Source organism: Hemicordylus capensis, chromosome 6, assembly GCF_027244095.1.
Source record: "Hemicordylus capensis ecotype Gifberg chromosome 6, rHemCap1.1.pri, whole genome shotgun sequence".
Classification (NCBI taxonomy): Eukaryota; Metazoa; Chordata; class Lepidosauria; order Squamata; family Cordylidae; genus Hemicordylus; species Hemicordylus capensis.
The window spans coordinates 161,427,674-161,445,317 of record NC_069662.1 but is presented as its reverse complement, the minus strand read 5'-3'; the positions used below and the strand labels follow the sequence as shown (position 1 = coordinate 161,445,317).

The following is a 17,644-nucleotide window of genomic DNA, read 5'->3' as shown; positions in this document are numbered from 1 at the left end:
AAATATTTGTTATTAATTAGGGTTAATATATGAATACTCGAAAGGGTTAATACTTTGGAAGCATGGCCATCTGCAGGAATTTTTCGGAGGGGGGAGGGAAGCATGATGAGTTTTGGAAAAAGGGGTCACTCTGCCCCCTCCTGATCCCAGCCAGAATTTGTATCAAGCCTGATTGGTGATTATTGGGAGGGGGTGGAGCTGCCCCTCTTTCCAGTAGTGGCTGGCCACACTCCTGCATGGCTGGGATTGGCTCAATCTGTGGGTGGGGTGGGGGGACTGCTTTCTCTTGCCCCCGCCCCCCTCCCTGGATGTCCAAGTTTGGAAAGAAAAATGTGAGGAATTCTAGTTGCAGAAGTACTGCTGCTGCTGCTGCTACTACTACTACTACTAATAATAATATTCTGCTTTTCAACAAACTTTTCCAAAGAAAAATAAATAAACAAGATGGCTCTCTGTCTCCAAAGGACTCACAATCTAAGAAGAAACAAGGGACTCTTGATCTCGAACCCAGAACCTCGTAGCCTGAGGCCAGTCAAATGAAGTGCTGTCATGGATCGTGCGTGCACACGCCTCAGACCTCTCTCCAGGGGAGGAAGGGAAGAGGGCTGTGCTCTGTCAGCCCCAGGGACTGGCAGGAATTATGAAGCCCCAGGCCTGCTCTACGTGCATTGGGAAGTTAGCCTTCTGCCTTGAGTGGACGTGAAGAAGAGCGGCATCTTTGGCCTCCTGCATTTCAGGTTTGAGCTTTCCCTTCCTCTTGTGCAGCGGTTCCTAAGCCTGTAGCCCAGATGTTGCTGGACTACAACTCCCATCGTCCCCAGCCACAGTGGTCAAAGGCCTCATTCCCCATTCCCTGCTGTTCCCAACTTTGGGTCTCCAGATGTAGTTGGGCTATGATGACCATCATCCTTAGCCACAAGGGTCTTCAGTGATGGTGGCCAGGAGTGATAGGAGTTTTAGATTGCAGGTCCTTCTGGGACTGAGGAACAGTGTTTGTTTGTTTGTTTGTTTGCCCTATGTAAACGGCCGTGACAACTTAAGTTGAGAAGTGGATATACATATTTGTAGTAGCTGCCGTTGGACAGCAACATCTCTGGAGTCCCAAGTTTGAAAACTTCACTGTGTTTCTTAAGACTTGGAAACCTCCTTGGGAAGACTGTGTTTGGAAAAGTGGGATAGAACCCCTATCAGATAGGATCGCAGACATGCCCAGACAGACACTGTGCTGCAGTGCCGCCCATCAAGGGCTCTGCCCTGAAGAATATGCCAGTAGCAGCTGCCGGGCGGGCCAGGCCATGGCAGGCATCTGAGGGAAAGAGCGTTAAGGCTTAAATCCTTCCTGCCTTCAGGATTGCAGCCTCAGGCAACAACAGCAGCAGCAACATCCTCCAGACAGGTGGGCAGCCTGCGTAGCGTGACATGCAAACCGTGCAGATGTGAGACAGTCGACAGGCAGCTGTGGGATCTTTTTGGTGTGCGAGCTTTTTCAGAAATGAGTACAACCTTGTCAGTGGTAAATAATAGATAAGTTCTTACCAGTGCTTTGGAGGAAGAGAGGGGGAGAGAGAGAGAGAGAGAGAGAGAGAGAGAGAGAGGTTCTGCTATTCGCTCTGTCTCGAGCATTTGCCTTTTCTTTCAACCTTCGAGTGTTTGCTGTGGATTTTTTTCCAACCTCCGTCTTGATACTTCTGCCAAAACAAACAAGAGATTTCTCTCGGCTGATAAGAGGCCAGCGCATCAGCAAAACAAGCTGGTTGTTGTCACTGGCCTTGTGGCTTTTTTCAGAAATAAGCCAGGCCTGATTTCATTATTTAAAGCATGCTCCAACTCCTCCACATGCCTATAGTTCATGGGTAAAATAGGATACTAGGAAGCTGCTTTCCACTGAGTCAGACCCTTGGTTCATCTAGCTCAGTATTGTCAACACCGACTGGCAGCAGCTCTCCAGGGTTTCAGGAACAAGTCTTTCTCAGCTGTACCTGGAGATGCTGCCAGGGATTGAGCCTGGGACCTTCTGTAAGCAAGCAGATGCTCCACCACTGGGCTATGGCCCCACTTATCTTACTGGAAACTATGCTCAAGTCACCCATCCAAATGCAAACCAAGACAAGCCCTGCTTAGCAAAGGGGGAATTCATGCTTGCTACCTCAAGACTGGCCTTCCACCCCAGTAGATTCTCATATGCACATAGATGCCAGCCTTGGGGGGTCACTCTGGGCTTTCTGATGTCCCATGTATCTATATAAGTGTACATTCTGGTGTGCAGTCTAATACAGGCAGTTTGCCAAAACATGTGTCTGAAACAACACCACTGCTCTCCCATTAACAGGGGAGTTCCGTTCTTGCAAATGAGTGTCACGTCTTGCAACTGGATTTGCCCTGTTCTGAGTACTACCGATAGGGATGTGCAAACTGGTTCGGTGTTGAGCCAGCTCAACATCAAACCAGTTCGGTTCAACAGTTTGGGTCGAACTGCACCACCCCCTATTCGGTCCGACCCCAGACTGATACCCCCCACCGCCGGCCATTTGGGGAGTTCACAAGCAGGGTTTTTTTTTAGTATTTACCCAATCCGGGGGGTTTCTCTGAGGCTGCAGGGAGGTCCGCAGAGGTTCCCCTTCCCCGCTCCGGCCTTCCTCATGCCAAAAATTGCCCAGTTCAGGCATTCTTCAGTCTTTTACGGGCCTCTCCCCCATCACGGTGGCCATTTTGGAAGCCTCCGTGCATGCGGAATGGGCCCCTGCATGGCCGGGTCATGACCCAGGCCACACAGAAGACCATTACGCAAGCATGGTGGCCTCCAAAATGACCGCTGAGAGGGGGAAAGGCCTAGAAAGGGCTAAAGAATGCCCAAATTGGGAGATTTTTGGCTTGAGGAAGGTCGGCAGGGGGAGGGGGGCCCTCTGTGGACCCCCTGTGGCCTCGGAGAAGCCCCCTAGAGGGGGTTAAGTACTAAAAAAGATTTTAAAAACCACTTGCGAACCCCCCGAACTAGGGGTGGCTGTTCAATGGGGGGGCCAAACCAAACTGGCCTGGTCGGTTCGGGTCCAATTTAAACTGGGCCAGCTGGTTTTGTGCACACCCCTTACTGCCAGTGATGTGCTAATAGCCACTTGCATAGGACAGGCGGTGCTGCACAGCATCTGAGCCCCTGTCTTCCGAACAACACACTCACGGCTGTTGCCATTTAAAGTCAAGCCGTATCATCTAAAGCATGTGCACATACCTTAGAGGGAATACCGGTTCCCAGGTGGACTGCTTTTAGGTGCTGACCACCCTGAGACCTGCTTAGCTTTAGGAAGGCGGCTGCATCCCTTGGGCCACTGTGTCTAGGGATGATGGGAGTTGTAGTCCAACAACATCTGAGGACCCAAGTTTGAGAAACCTTGTAAAAGGGAGAGAGCTGATCACAATATCTTACATGGTGGACTGCCCACGGACACTCACAAAAGTAGTGATGGAGTTCTGCTTGTGAACTGCTACTGGGTGGAGCTACAAGAGAGGACCATATCTGGAAGTGCCCTGGTATTATCCTATCCACCCCCAGCACAGTACCTCCAGTGCCTGTTGCTGGTGTCTATCTGATGTTGCTTTTTAGATTGTGAGCCCTTTGTGGGGATTCATCTTATCTTATTTATGTATTATTTCTCTGTGTAAATCACCCTGAGCCATTTTTGGAAGGGCGGCATAGAAACCGAATAAACAACAACAACAACAACAACAATAATAATAAGACCAAAATAACCCCAGTGGTAATTGGCGCCCTAGGTGCAATTCAAAAACACCTTGAAGACCACCTCAACATCATAAGGGCCACAGAAATCACCATCAGCCAATTACAAAAAGCAACTTTACTGGGAACAGCCTATATTCTGCGATGATATCTGTAACAACAGCAACAACATTGACAATAAAATCCAGCCATCCCAGGTCCTTGGGAAGGGCTTGATGTCTGGAAAAACAAACCAGTCAATAACACCTGTCTGACTGTGTAAACAAGAAATAATAATAATTTCAGAGGTATACTGCCTCTGTGCATGGAGGGTCAGTTTAGCCATCGGGAGCTTTCCAGGTAATTGGCTTCGCCCTGTAGAGAGACAGGCCCTTCCATCCTGCCCCCATCTCTCCGTCGGTCCTTGCCATACAGGCGCTGGCACCCATCCCACTGTACACACCTCCAGAAGAGTGAACGGACAGCGATCACTGTTTAAGCTGCATCCCTCACCTGGGCCCAGCGCCAAAGGGAGGGAGTCCCTCCATCTCAGTATGTTTCAGCCACACAAATCAATCCAACCCTCTTTTCATTTGTATCAGTAAACCTTTTCATTTGCTGTTAAAATGGGTTCCCTTTTCAACCCCCCCCCCCATCTCTTTCTGCTACAGGAATGGCTAATGTTCAATCAGTCGGATGTTTAAGTGCTTGGCGCTCTCAGGCAGAGACCCACACAATCTCTGGTTGCTGGACATACTCTGGAAAGCACCCCGGCAGCTCTGTTGGCTGTGGAAAGACAGAGGCAGGGCTTTTCTTTGAGGGGAGATATTGAAGAAAGAAACCCTGCTGTGGCCCGAGCAAAGTATAGCACTTTTGAGCCCACTGGTTTCAGTGGGGAAAGTAAATGTACTTAACATGATGCCCATCAGAAGAAGCAGAATTTAAAAGAGCTTACCTTTGGGTAGTTCATGCCCCTGGAGATCTCCCTTGGCATTAAGAAGAAGGGAAGGGACTCCTGCTTGAAACCTTGGAGAGTCGCTTTCTTATTACCCCTGCTAACTGGGCAAAGAGGCACCTTTTAACGTGTTGATTCTCTTTATTTAGCAGGGGGAGAGCAACTGGCCCCATCCACCCCCAGCACAATACCTCCAGTGACTGTTGCTGGTGTCTATCTGATGTTCTTTTAGACCGTGAGCCCTTTGCGGGAGAGGGAGACATTTATTTGTTATTTCTCTATGTAAACTGCTTTAGAAACTTCTGCTGAAAAGTGGCATATCATTAGCTTATAAATGGCAGTAATCAAAATAGTAGTAGTGCCGGAGAAACCCAAACAGGAGCTCCTCACCCTCCACTCCTAAGCTCTTCAGGCTGACATACCATGCAATGGTACATCAGTCTAGTAACGCTGCAGGCCTGCAAGCTGCACAATTGCAAAATTGCACAGTTTGTGTTACACAAGAATAAGCATTATTTCCAGTGGATCAGCTCTTGCATAATTCAAAACCATGAGTATGCAACATGCCTGCAACTGTATGCCAGCCTCTGAGTCTTCCATAGATTATGCAGGATGGGGCAGTCATGCCTGGGGAAAGGTCTGGAGTCAGAGTCTGGAGCAACTGCGGAGACCCTCAGAAAGTCCCATGGCTGGTCCCTGAGACTGCCTGTGTACCCAGAGCCTTTTGGGGTTGTCAGTGTCCGCTTCAAATCCTTTTGCTATCTGAAGTCAGGTGGGAGCAAGAAGGTGCAGGGCCTTTTTAGTGGCTGCACCTGGCACCCCCACCAAGAGTGGCTCCTGGGCCAGTTCTGTCCTATTAGAAACTAATTGGGACAATTTCAACAGCATCCAGAGGGTGGCACAGATTCTTTGTAGCTAACCTAAGGGCATCTGCTAGTTTAAACATGGTTGCTGTTTGGAAATAATGTTGTGTTAAATGGATGTCATAGTATTAATCATTTGGTTAATGGATCATTTTAAGAATGCAATCCTGTGCCTGCACACATACCTGGGAGCAAGCTCCGGTGGGATTTACTTCTGAGTAAGCTCTGTGGCTAACATCCAGACTAAGTTATTCAGCAGTACTACTTAGAAGTTCGATTTTGATAGCTGACATGATCCACAGCCCTCTGGCGACAGAAGGAAGGCTGCAGACCATGTCCTTTTGTAGAAATACATTCCTGAGAGCTGCACAAGCCTTGGGGACACATTTCTACTAGTGTAGAGGGCTTTTAGAGGGAGGGGAGAGATGCAAAAATCACTCCCCATCTCCTTCTGCACCTAGCCTGCTTTCTATGACCCTCTTTCCACTGCCTGACTAGAGAGGGCTACAGATCATGTCAAACAATAGACTACTCAGGAGTTTATTCTGGATGTCTGCCAATAAACCTAGAATTGCTTTGCATGGGGTATCGTTAATTTCAATTATTCTTATATTGTGTGGTTTTAGGTTGTTGTTTATTTTGCTGTGATCTGCCCTGAAGGCCCGTATTAAGATCTGCTGTTGGGCTCCTGCTCCAAATTCCATTTCATGTGGAGGCACCTACTCAGAGCAGGGCCTTTTTGGTAGCAGCCCCAATGCTCTGGAAGTCTCTTCCTAGAGAGATCAGCAGAACCGACCTACTTGGGTCTGCCTCTGCATCCTCATTTGTCTTCTCGTCTTTGGCTACCCTGCTTTCCTGAGGTCAGCAGATCTTATGCAGGCAAGAATGGAATCACACACATGCATATGCACTGTAAGCGTATATGCTTATTAAGGGCAAGCTCTATAGCATTGTATTTTAGGAGGCATGCACAGAAAACGGAGCTCAAGCATGCCCACTAAGTGATAGTCCTGCTACTGATTTTTGCACAGAGATGGAGGAGGGAGAGAGAGAGCAATCCAACTTCATTAAAATAAACATTCTGGCAACGAGCCAAATTTCTGACTTTCACAAGAAAAAGTGGGCAGGAGGGAACCTTGACTTCCCATTTCTCTCCTGACATCAGGCAATATTTGCTGCTGCAAACCTTGGAAAATGAAACTGGAGTGTGGAATAAACAAAATTTAATGAACACACTGGTCGGTATCCAAGACTCTGCACAATCTGAATGTGAAGGCTCTGTCCGTGCGTGTGGACTCCCTGGAAAGCAACATCTCCCATTTCTCATGTAGAGACTACACACACAGTTTGTCTGTGCGTAGGCTGCTCTTTAATCAGGTACGCTGCAGGTGTGTAGGACCAACAGGACCAAGAGACTAACAGACCCAGCAGGACCAACAGACCCAACCATTGGCAGGACCAACAGACCCAACCCTTCTCCTCCCTCTGTGTGTGTCCATGGTGCTATTGGCATGGTCCTATAGCGGTCAAGTCAGCCCTTCTGGTCATGCACAACCTCTTACAGTAGCAATTCATGCATGTTTGGAAAATGCTTTGGAGTTGTTGTGAGGTTTCGTAGTGTTGCTCCACAGGTTTATGTGGCTATTTGTTGAGCACAAAACTGACAACATCCAGATGGAAGCAGGATGGGATGCAGCTGTTGCCAAAGGTGATCTTCACATCTCCTTCTTTGCAATAATGTGCAGGTTGCCTGCTCCTCTGAGAAGCAGTGTTGGAAATTGAGTGTAGCAAGAAGGCTGCAGGCATCCAGGTGTCCCCATGTTTAAGCTTCACTTGTTTGTGAAGATTAACTTCCGCTCTGCCCAGGTGAGAGCATCAGAGCCAAGATTTTTTTGGACTACAAACCCCATAATCCCCAGCTGCAATGGCATCTATCTGGGGATTCTGGGGATTGTAGCCAACATTTGGAAATCCTTATTACAGGAAACACTGGAGCCAGGTATGATTTCAGGGCATGTGATAAAGCCACCTTGCTGAAGCTAAGGCATTGTCAGACTCCCAGGGGTCGAGGTGGGCTCCTGGGCCTTCTTGGACCCCAGAATGACTGGGTAGGCACAGAAAAGGTCAGCCTCAGCACAGCCGGGGAGGAGGTTAGTTTGTCACCTGAGTCCGCTTCCTGGCTTGCTGCCAGGGGCGTAGACACCATTGGGCAACTGGCTTCAAAGAACTCGGGCTGCTGCCCCTCAGGGGCCGCGCCTCATGGCCCCAACACGGCCCCCACATCTGACGTCAGACGCGGGGGTGGTGGTTTAGCTCCCAAATGGGGCTGTGCCACCCCGTTCGGGAGTTAAAATGGCCAGCACTGCTCCCTTAAAGGCAGGGAGAGCCACTTCTGGCCATGCTGAGAATGCAGCACTGGCCCTGATCTAGCTCCCAAATGGGTCCACCTGGCCCCGTTTGGGAGCTAGATCACACACCCCGTGTCTGATGTCAGACGCGGGATGCATGGCTAACTGCCCACATCTGATGTCAGACGCAGGCGGTGGGGCGAGGGGGGCCACCACAGTGGCCAGAAATGGGCCACCGCTGGCCTCCTTCCACCAGTGCTTGCTGCATTCAGCCAGTTCCCTCTCCTGGAGAACTCCTGGCTCCCGTACTCAGAAGCAGCCCCTCCACATCAGCTGCCTTGTCTTTAAATGCCCCCATGCAGAGCGGACAGGGCTTCAAGCCGACTTCCAGCCCCGCCCCCTTCCTGACCCGGCTTCCTGTTTCCTGCCATGCCCAACCTAGCTGAAGCTCCCTGGAGCTGTTCCCTGCAGCTCTCCCTGACTTGCCCACTGGGATCCAGCCACCCTGGACCCTTCTCATCCCTACTGCCCCCTGAAGGGAGCAGAAGCCCCACAGGAGTGATGCCACACCCTCCTCCAGACACCACAGGGCCATGTAGGTAACTAGGACACATGGCATTCCAACAGCCATTCCAGAGTTGGCCAGTGCTTGGGGAACTCGGGGCACCCATGGGGAAACCCACAGACGTCCTCTTGAGCTCTGCACTGACATATATACACATAAGGAAAAAACCTACTAGCCGATTTCTTAGGGCTCAGCCGTGTGACGTGTGCGTTTTCCTGATCTAAATCTCCCCACCCACGAAACTGCTATTAATCCTACAGTGGGAAAGAAAGGTGCACTCTTTCTGTTGCAGGGTTAGTTAGCAGCAATCTCATTTAGGTTGGGGACATGGTGGGCAGGTTCAGCTGACGATCACTGCTGGTGCCTTCGTTGCGCATGATCAGGAAACGGGAGCGCGCACGCAGCTCTGTGGTTGTCTTAATTAGGATCATGTGAACCAGACTTTTATTTATTTTTCTATGTAACTCGCTTTGAGCACCTTTGCCAAAAAGAAGTACATAAGTGTTCATAATAGTAATAGTAGTAGACGTCCACACATTTAAAAAGCAGTCGGCTTTGGGGGTAAGTTGGAAAACATTTTCATTTCAGTTGCAGAAAAGTTGATGTAGCCCTGGGGGGCGGGGGGGGGGATCTGATCTGATGATAAATAGGGATCAAACTGCCCTGGAGATTTGAGGCTTGTACACACACCTTGAGATGTGTTTCACATCTCTGGGGAGAGACTGCTCTCAATAAGTGCCAATCTAAACAAGAAAATAGATTTTTAGTGACAGAATCCCAAGGACCCTGATGATAATGTGGATCTGTGGTGTTGCAAACCTAGACTGGAAATGCAAAGTTGACTCAGCTGGGATCCTGCCAATTCTTCAGCGAGCTACAGAGTACCCTGCCAACAGAAGCTGAAAGCCGACATGGGGAGCAAACGAGAATGGAATGTGGAGATAAGGCCTCCTACTTGGCCTTAGGATTTTCTCCTCCGGGTATTGAAAAGGCTTTTTATGGCATGGTAGATTCCAAGCTGGCACATGCTCCATCAAAGGACTGCTTGCTTTCTAGCTGGAGATGTTTCTTAGCGGGATACCTCCAAGGGCTGAGACTAATCATGCCAGCCTCAGAAAAGGGCAATTTATGCTTTGTGTTAAGTATGCAGCTGCACATGCATGCATCTGTACATACAAAAGGAGGAATGCTGGTCTTGTGGTAGCAAGCATGAATTGTCCTCTTTGCTAAGCAGGGTCCACCCTGGTTGCATTTGAATGGGAGACGAGATGTGTGAGCACGGTAAGAAATTGCCCTTAGGGGATGGGGCTGCTCTGGGAAGACATGTCCCAAGTTCTGTCCCTGGCATCTCCAAGATAGGGCTGATGTCAGAGGTGGGGGACGTGGTCTTCCTCCCAAATGGGGCTGCAAAGAAGGGAGATCGGCCTCCGCTATGTTGGCAGCATGGCCGGAGACTTCCGCTGCCTTTAAGGCCGGGAGAATCTTTGGCCGCACTGATGACACAGCGCTGGCCAATTTCAGCTCGATGTGGGGGGCATGTCTGGGGGTGCAATTGCGGCCCCTGATTGGTGGTGGCCCGGGTTCTTTGAACCTGTTCACCCAATGTTGGCTCCGCCCCTGTTTCAAATAATGGAGCTAAGGCTGGCCTGTATGTGCAGTGGAATTCAGAACATAAGAACGGCACTGCTGGATCAGGCCCAAGGCCCATCTAGTCCAGCATCCTGTTTCACACACTGGCCCACCAGATGCCGCTAGAAGCCCACAGGCAGGAGTTGAGGGCATGCCCTCTCTCCTGGTGTTACTCCCCTGCAAGCAACTGGTACCCAGAGGCACTCAGAGTGGCCTATAGCCCTCAGACTAGTAGCCACTGATAGACCTCTCCTCCATGAAGTTATCCAAGCCCCTCTTAAAGCCATCCAGGTTGTTGGCTGTCACCACATCTTGTGGCAGAAAATTCCAGAAGTGGATTATGCGTTGTGTGAAAAAGTACTTCCCTTTGTTGGTCCTAAATTTATTGGCAATCAGTTTCATGGGATGACCCCTGGTTCTCGTGTTAAGTGCTGCTCAGGGCAGCTATTAAGAACCACACACCACACTAAAACAACCAAAGAATAAAAATAAACAGCATAAAAACAGGGCTAAAAAACTGACTAAGATCTGGAATCCCAAGTAAAACTAAGTTCAAAACGCACAAGATGGTGGAAGCCGCAGGTTAAAATAATTTCAAAAGGCATCTCTAAACAGGAGGGTCTTTAAATCTTTTTGAAAAATCTACGAGAGGGAACCCTGAAAAACTCCTCTGGGTGGGCATACCAGAGCCAGGGAGCCACAACTGAAAAGGCCCTGTCCCTGGTTCCTTCCCACCCACTGAAACTGAGTCTGTGGTGGATCCAAGAGCAGGGTCTGTGATGCAGAACAGAGAGTCCTGGCAGTTTCATAGTGGCAAAGTGAGGAGGTTGAGCCAGGAGGCAGCAGGATGGACAATCAGCAACTCCCTACAAGCAGAAAACTAGCACAACAGGGCTAGAATCTCTCTTTTAATGCAGGGCCAAAATTTATCTGTGGATAGCTTTTGGCTTGAATTTTTGAGAGGTTGGAGGGCAAACCCTGCTTGTTTCTCTGCTGCCACCCATTCACAGCAACGACAGCCCTTTGTCTGTTAGTGGGAGCAGAACTTCTCTCAGAAGAGGGCAGCAACCATCCCTTCAATCCCACAATCAAGGTTTCGATTGGGATTACACCCCCATAGCTGCTATTTGGAGAGGGAAAAGAAGCACCCCAGACCCTTCGTTTACAGGTTTGCTATCCCGGCAACAAGCATAATGAATCTGGCATATCAGTGAGAGCCACCAGCATAATTAACTTGGCATATTAGTGGGGGCGACAAACATGACCATCTATGTAAAAAGCTGGCTCCTGGACCCTGTCTTGTCGTCACTGTCTAGAGTGACCAAGAAACAGCACGTGGGTGGGGACTGGGCCCCCCTAGTTCTGGAGGATCAGACCCACTATGACTGGTTACCCAAGTTAATGGGAAAACTCCAGACGGTTGGACTCTCTTCTGAATCTCTAATTGCTGTGGGGTTTGATCAAACTTATAGAATTATAGAACTGCATCTTCTAGATATCGAATCACAAGAAGAGAAAAGCGAACTCCCTAACTGCACTAAGAATTGGTGGGTCACCTCAATTTTAGCTCCGGCAAGCTATCTTATAAACGGACATGTCCAACCCATCGGAGAGCCTTCGCTTTAGTTTGTCATAATGTTTTCCCATCAGCTTGGTTGGAAGGGAGATATAAAAAGACACCCTATCGCCTGCGCAAGTGTTCCTGTGGGTCAGATGAAGTTGGTAACTTGGCGCACATTTTACTTCATTGTAAATGTTACAGCACTGCACATAGCAAATGGATGTTACCTCTTTTCAAGAACCTTCAGGGAAGACCAATGGATTCTTATGTAACCGATCTTCTTGTAGAGAAGACTGTATTTGTTACTTTGTGTGTTGCTAGATTTTGTGCCATTGCATACAAGATCCATCAAGCAATGGCGAAGCCGCACCCCCAACCCCCACCCTCACCCCCATCAGTTTGGCAAGAATGTCCCGGATGGGTAAACTTCCTCTACCTAGATGCTGCCACTGTGATATGTGACAGAATGTACCAAGAACTGCATTGAAGTTCAGCCTTGTATAGAATGCTGAAATCTAGTCACGTACCATAATAAAGATATTATATTGTATTGTACATGGGTGGGGCTTTGCAAATTAGGGGTGGGGCGAGATAGCTAGGAACAGCTGGTTCCAATCCAAACCATCTCTCACTGTGCTCTATAGCAGGGTTTCTCTATATCTTTGGTTCTGAGACACACTTAAAAAATGGGCATACTGTCCCTCTCAACACAAACACACCTCTTCTTTATGTGGCAGCAAAGCCACCATGCAATTAAAAAAAAGGTATTTATTTCAAGTCAGCTCCAAAAGCAGGGAAGTGCACCAGGAGGGATGTGTCCTTCCTGGTGCATTGTGGGACAAGTCTGCTCCAAGAGAGGGGCATTTAAATCTCTTGCTTTTAGAGCGGATTCTGAGTGAATCCGCATGGCACACCAGACGGTATCCCACGGAAATGCTACTCTCGAAGATAAAGCAGATGGACCCCAAATTGCAACATCAGTGGCGGAAAGCATCCCATATATGACTGCTCTGAAATATTGGGGGCCTTTTTGCATTGCGAGGGCTGTGCTCTGTGGGCGAAAGGAGGCCTCTATCATCCCGCAGAGTTTTTCCAAAGCTGGCACTCGCCACGCCAGCCATATGGGCCGGTGCCCTATGGAGCAAGCCCGGTCCCACCTGCAGGTGCTCTGCCAGTTGCCTCATTCACACACACCAGATTCCCATCTCTCCTCCTCTGCTCCCTCCAGCAAGCTCCTCGCTGAGCTTTTCAGGGCCTGGTTCTGCAGCTCTCATTATTTCCCTCCCCTGCTGCTTCCTCGGAATTGCCCTGGTTTTCTTGCCGTGTGTGTGCCCTGCAGCAGCATCTCGGGGAAGCCACCTAGTTCCCTGGCCTCTCCTATTCGCTCTCTTCTTTTAAAAAGACAACAACACATCTTTCCCCTTTGTCATTACAAAAAGACAATTGTCTCTGGCAGCAGCCTTCATTAGGCCCATTCAGCAGGGAAAGCGGTGAGAGCCCTGCTGCCACCAATTTGCATAAGCTCTGCCCACCCCCTCTCTCAGCACCCCACCTTCAAAAAGGAACAACCTCTGCTACCTTTCCTAGGCACTCCTGGTGCAGAGAGAAAAGCAGTAAAATCATACCTCTCCTAAGTCCAACTGGTGTCCGCAATTGCATTATGCATGCTTTTGGGTTACGCAGGTCTCAGGACCAGCTCTGCAGGCTAAATTTTTCATTTTCTTTTTAAGGGGGATTAAAGAGCTGTTTCGGAGATCAAACGAGATGAGGTGTTAACGATGTCATCAACTTGTTTAGGGTTTACTTTAAAGCAGGGGTTTTCCAACTTAGGTCCCCAGTTGTTGCTGGACTACAACTCCCATCATCCCAATGGCCTGCCATTGGGATGATGGGCATTGTAGTCCAGCAACATCTGAGGACCTAAGTTTGAGAACCTCTGCTTTAAAGTAAAAGTGCAGCTATCCAAAGGCCCAGTACAAATTGGGACCATTTCACAAATCTATCTATCTATCTATCATGTTTATACCACCCTATATAAAATCTCAGGGCGGTTTACGATTTAATCAAACAACAACTATAACCTAAAAATCACGTAAAAACCAATTAAAACAAATGGCACCTTAGGAACATAGGAAGCGGCCTTATAACAAGGCAGACCCTTGGTCCATCGCATTTAGTACTGTCCTCACAGACTGGCAGCAGCTTCTTCCAGGGTACAGGTTGGCGTCTTTCCCAACCTTATCTGGAGATGCCAGGGAGGGAACCTGGCGCCTTCTGCAGGCAAGCAGGCAGGTGCTCTTCCCAGAGTGGCCCCGTCATCCCCTAAGGGGGAATATCTTGTCGTGCTCACACACGTAGTCTCCCATTCCAATGCAAATCAGGGCAGACCCTGCTTAGCAAAGGGGACAAGTCATGCTTGCTGCCGCCAGACCAGGTCTCCAGGAGCCCATCGCACCATGGCGGCGGGGAGGGATTTTCAGTGGGAGAATGGAATGGCAAGGGAGTTCCGTGTGTCTGTCTGGCACTGCTCTGAATGTGCCAGGCCAGACGGAGGTAAGCAGCAGCAGGGTCTCACGCACCCTGTACCAGCCAAACCAACAGATTCTCTGGCTTGGCCGAGAGAACAAACCGTCTGGGTGCTCACAGGGCCCTGCCGTTCCAAACATTTGCTGAGCTCCTCTGTAGTGACTGATAACAGTAACGTCCCCACTTCTGAAGGCAGAGTTTGCCTTTTCCTCCTGAACCTGTTGGGGGGAAATTTACCATCTGAAAGCTGAGAGGGAAGGAAAGTTGATAGGCTGTATTTGGGGGGACCTGGGAATTTTCAGATCACAAGAAGCCCTCCAAAATGCCTTTTCCCCACAGTAGCTACATATGAAAATAGCATTGCGTTCTCCTGCGTAGAGGAAACATTGGTGCTTTTATGACATCAGCAGCCATTCCCCTAATCCCCACTCTCATCTCAGGCCTATTTGCATGGCCAGCAATCAACTCAACAAACAGTACAAAAAGAGCAAAGACTTCCATACTTAGCAGGCCTGAAAGCAAAGGATAAAAAGTTAATGCAAGCATATGGAGCTGAACCAGCACTACTGCCTGGAAACCCAACTGAAGCCAGAGTGCCGATGAAGCAATGAACAGTCCCAAGGAATAACGGTTGTATACCAAGCTTTCCCCATCCATTGGGTTTAGATCAATTTACCCCATGACCTGACTTCATCACGCTGTGCATTTCCCTACTCTGGTCAGCAGCAGCCATTGTTATAGGGCAGGGTTGGAGAAATGTGCACTGTAATGGCATCAGGATATGGATAAGCTTCATGGATATCCATAAAGTTATGGATGGGCAGGGAACTTGCTTGACTCTGGGCTGCCATTTTGGGCTGCCAGTTTATAGCACCGTGTGGGGTCTTATGAAAAGAAGTCGATTGCTGGAGACCAGGGTCTGCAAGAGGGACAGGGGCGTAGCAAGGTTGGAGTGGGCCCAGAGACAAGATTTTAAAATGCCCCCCCCAAAGTCCAGGGCCTCCGCACACCCCAGGCCCCCAAGGATTTACGTCTGATATTCCAAAATAAGTATGCTGCCTGCAAATACATTTCACTGAATACACACACACACGTCACAATATATAGTGATATACATTGAGTACTATACATTTGTATTACTTTTAATGCCTAGAACACACTAGAAAGATGAATTATTAAAATGGGCCCCTCGCTGCAGATTAGCAAAGGAGACTTTCAACCATGCAGGGTGAGCCTATGTTTGTTTTCCCAGAATTCTGAACAAATTCAGTCAAGTTTGATTGCAGGAGGTTTTTCACAGGAGGCTTTTAAAGCCCTTTAACACACATCTCCTCTGGAATGGAGGTGCTGCATTCACATGTTGGCCAGATTTACCCTGAAGTCCCTGCAAGTTATTGGGGAGCAGTTCACACACAAGAAAAATAAAATAAAAGCACCACACATGCTTCACAGTTCTCACTCAGACCTTCTGGGTTGCAAAACAACTTGAACATAAGTGCATTTATAAATGAATGAATGAATAAATAAAATTAATAAAATACTGTTCCAGAAGTTTTTGCAATTTTCTGTCATGAAACAAGCCACTTATAGGACTTTTTAGATAGTTTTTTTTAAGTCAGCAAATTTTCCAAGCTGTTTCAAAATAAATATTCAGAGACTTCTCGGTCCCTCCCCCCCATATCCAAGCCCTATGGCAAGCAGATCCCTATATATGGGGGTGGGGGGTGGGAAAGGTAACCACAAAAAGGAGTTCACACTCTACCTGGCAAATGCTGGTCTGGGTTAAGCAGGGCAGCAAGGGGCCTTCTACTGCAGAGAACACTCTGGCTGCCTCCTCCTTCCTGGCTGGCTTGGGCCCTACTCGAGTTCAGGCTTCACTGCGGCCTACACGAGGCCTCCGTGGAAGCCCCGCCCACCCGCCGATCAGCTGAGAGGCGGGAGAAAAGGAGCTCTTTGCAGCTTGCCTGCTGCTTGGATTGCGGGCCAGCAGAACAAGCAGGAGAGATGGCGAAGAGGGCGAGTGGCTGAGAGGCTATGGGGCTGGGCAGGGGGCAATGGGGAGTCACGTGAGGTGCCTCTGGGGTGCCCCTCCAGGCAGTGGGGCCCCCAGACAACTGTCTCCCCTTGCCCTATCATTGTTACGCGCCTGAAGAGGGAGGCAGGCACACCATTGCCCCCATCCCATCAGGAGCAGCTCCACTCGCCCAATTTCACTGCTTGGTGGATTCATTCTCTCCTGAGAGCAGGGGAATCCAACCTGGGTGTACTCTTGCTGCTACAAGATTGATGGAGGCCCCCAAAGCCAAGTAGCATAGGTGAGCTGCGAAAGATGATGGCAATTCCTTGCTGACACCTTTGGAGTGGACAAGGAGGTACGAAGAGACTCCTGACCTTTTACTAAGGGATCCTACTGGCTGCCAAATCCAAGCACAGGTGTGGTTATTTCGAAACGCAAAGCTTTGAAATTGTCTTCCCTCATTGGGAGTTCATTGACTCTGGTATAATATTCCTTTTAGGTTGAACTTCATGAGAGAGAAATCTGCCTGGCCGGAGCTGAACTTGAGACATCTATTTCCGTGAGTAACGGGTTATAATTGAACATATCATGTAGGCCTTTATCATAAGTACGGAAACGCTGTTAATGTGGTTTTAGTATTAATGTACTGAATTCGTCATAAGCAATGAGAATATAAACTATCCAACTGAGGCTTGTGCAATAAATTGGATTTAAAAAGTGGGGGGAAGTTGATTGCTGGACATGCAAATAGGTATGAGATGAGAGGAGCAATGGCAGCTGTGAAAGGGGGTTCGGGCTACGTGCACCATCCTTCTTGTCTCCATGGTCACATTTCCGTACATATTCTCAACACTAATGCCATATATTTTCACCCAATTGGACATTTGATGGCACAATACAAAGACAAGCCACAATCTTGCTGATTTACATGAATGAAGGGAATAATTAGATACGGAGAGCAGTTAAATTAGCCAGAGAAGACTGCAAGGCAGCACTTTAGCCCTTTTTTCGATAGATAACGGTAAGGACACGTTGTGATACAAGGTTTTCAACGATGCCATCAAGCAATCCATAATTCAGTGCTTAAAATGCAACCTTAGCAATACAATTAATGCCACTTTATCAGCCTACAGAGGCCACATGGAACGACTTACGAGCTATGGAACACCATCCGGTATCATAGCTCTCGTATAAATTCATCGAATAAGAGAGACTTTTAGGGCTTGCAGTGGAGAGAGGCACCAGGAAACTTGCAAGGGCAGCAAAAATGAGAATGACGCCCACCTTGGATATAGCATCACTTACTGTTGATTCGTTTGATGTGTGTTTTTAATCTATCCTTCCTTCAAGAAGCCCAGGGTGGAAAGCAAGATTCATTTGCCCTCCTCTGCATTTTATTGGGGATGGGGCCACGGCAGAGAGGTAGAGCATCTGTTCTGTGTGTGCAGAAGGTCCTGGGTTCAGTTCC

At 48.7% G+C, this 17,644-nt stretch overlaps 1 long non-coding RNA gene across 2 annotated transcripts in view; it reads left to right on the top strand.

The window, feature by feature from the left end:
- The first annotated feature begins 340 nt into the window (after positions 1–340).
- LOC128331575 (uncharacterized) overlaps positions 341–17,644 on the top strand; it is a 127,421-nt gene continuing 110,117 nt past the window's right edge. The window contains exons 1-2 of one of the 2 annotated variants that reach the window (XR_008310353.1): positions 341–737; positions 16,676–16,735. This is a non-coding gene — a long non-coding RNA (uncharacterized LOC128331575). Of the gene's footprint in view, positions 738–16,109; positions 16,593–16,675; positions 16,736–17,644 lie in introns of those variants that run through there. The other variant, XR_008310354.1, reaches the window with a different exon arrangement.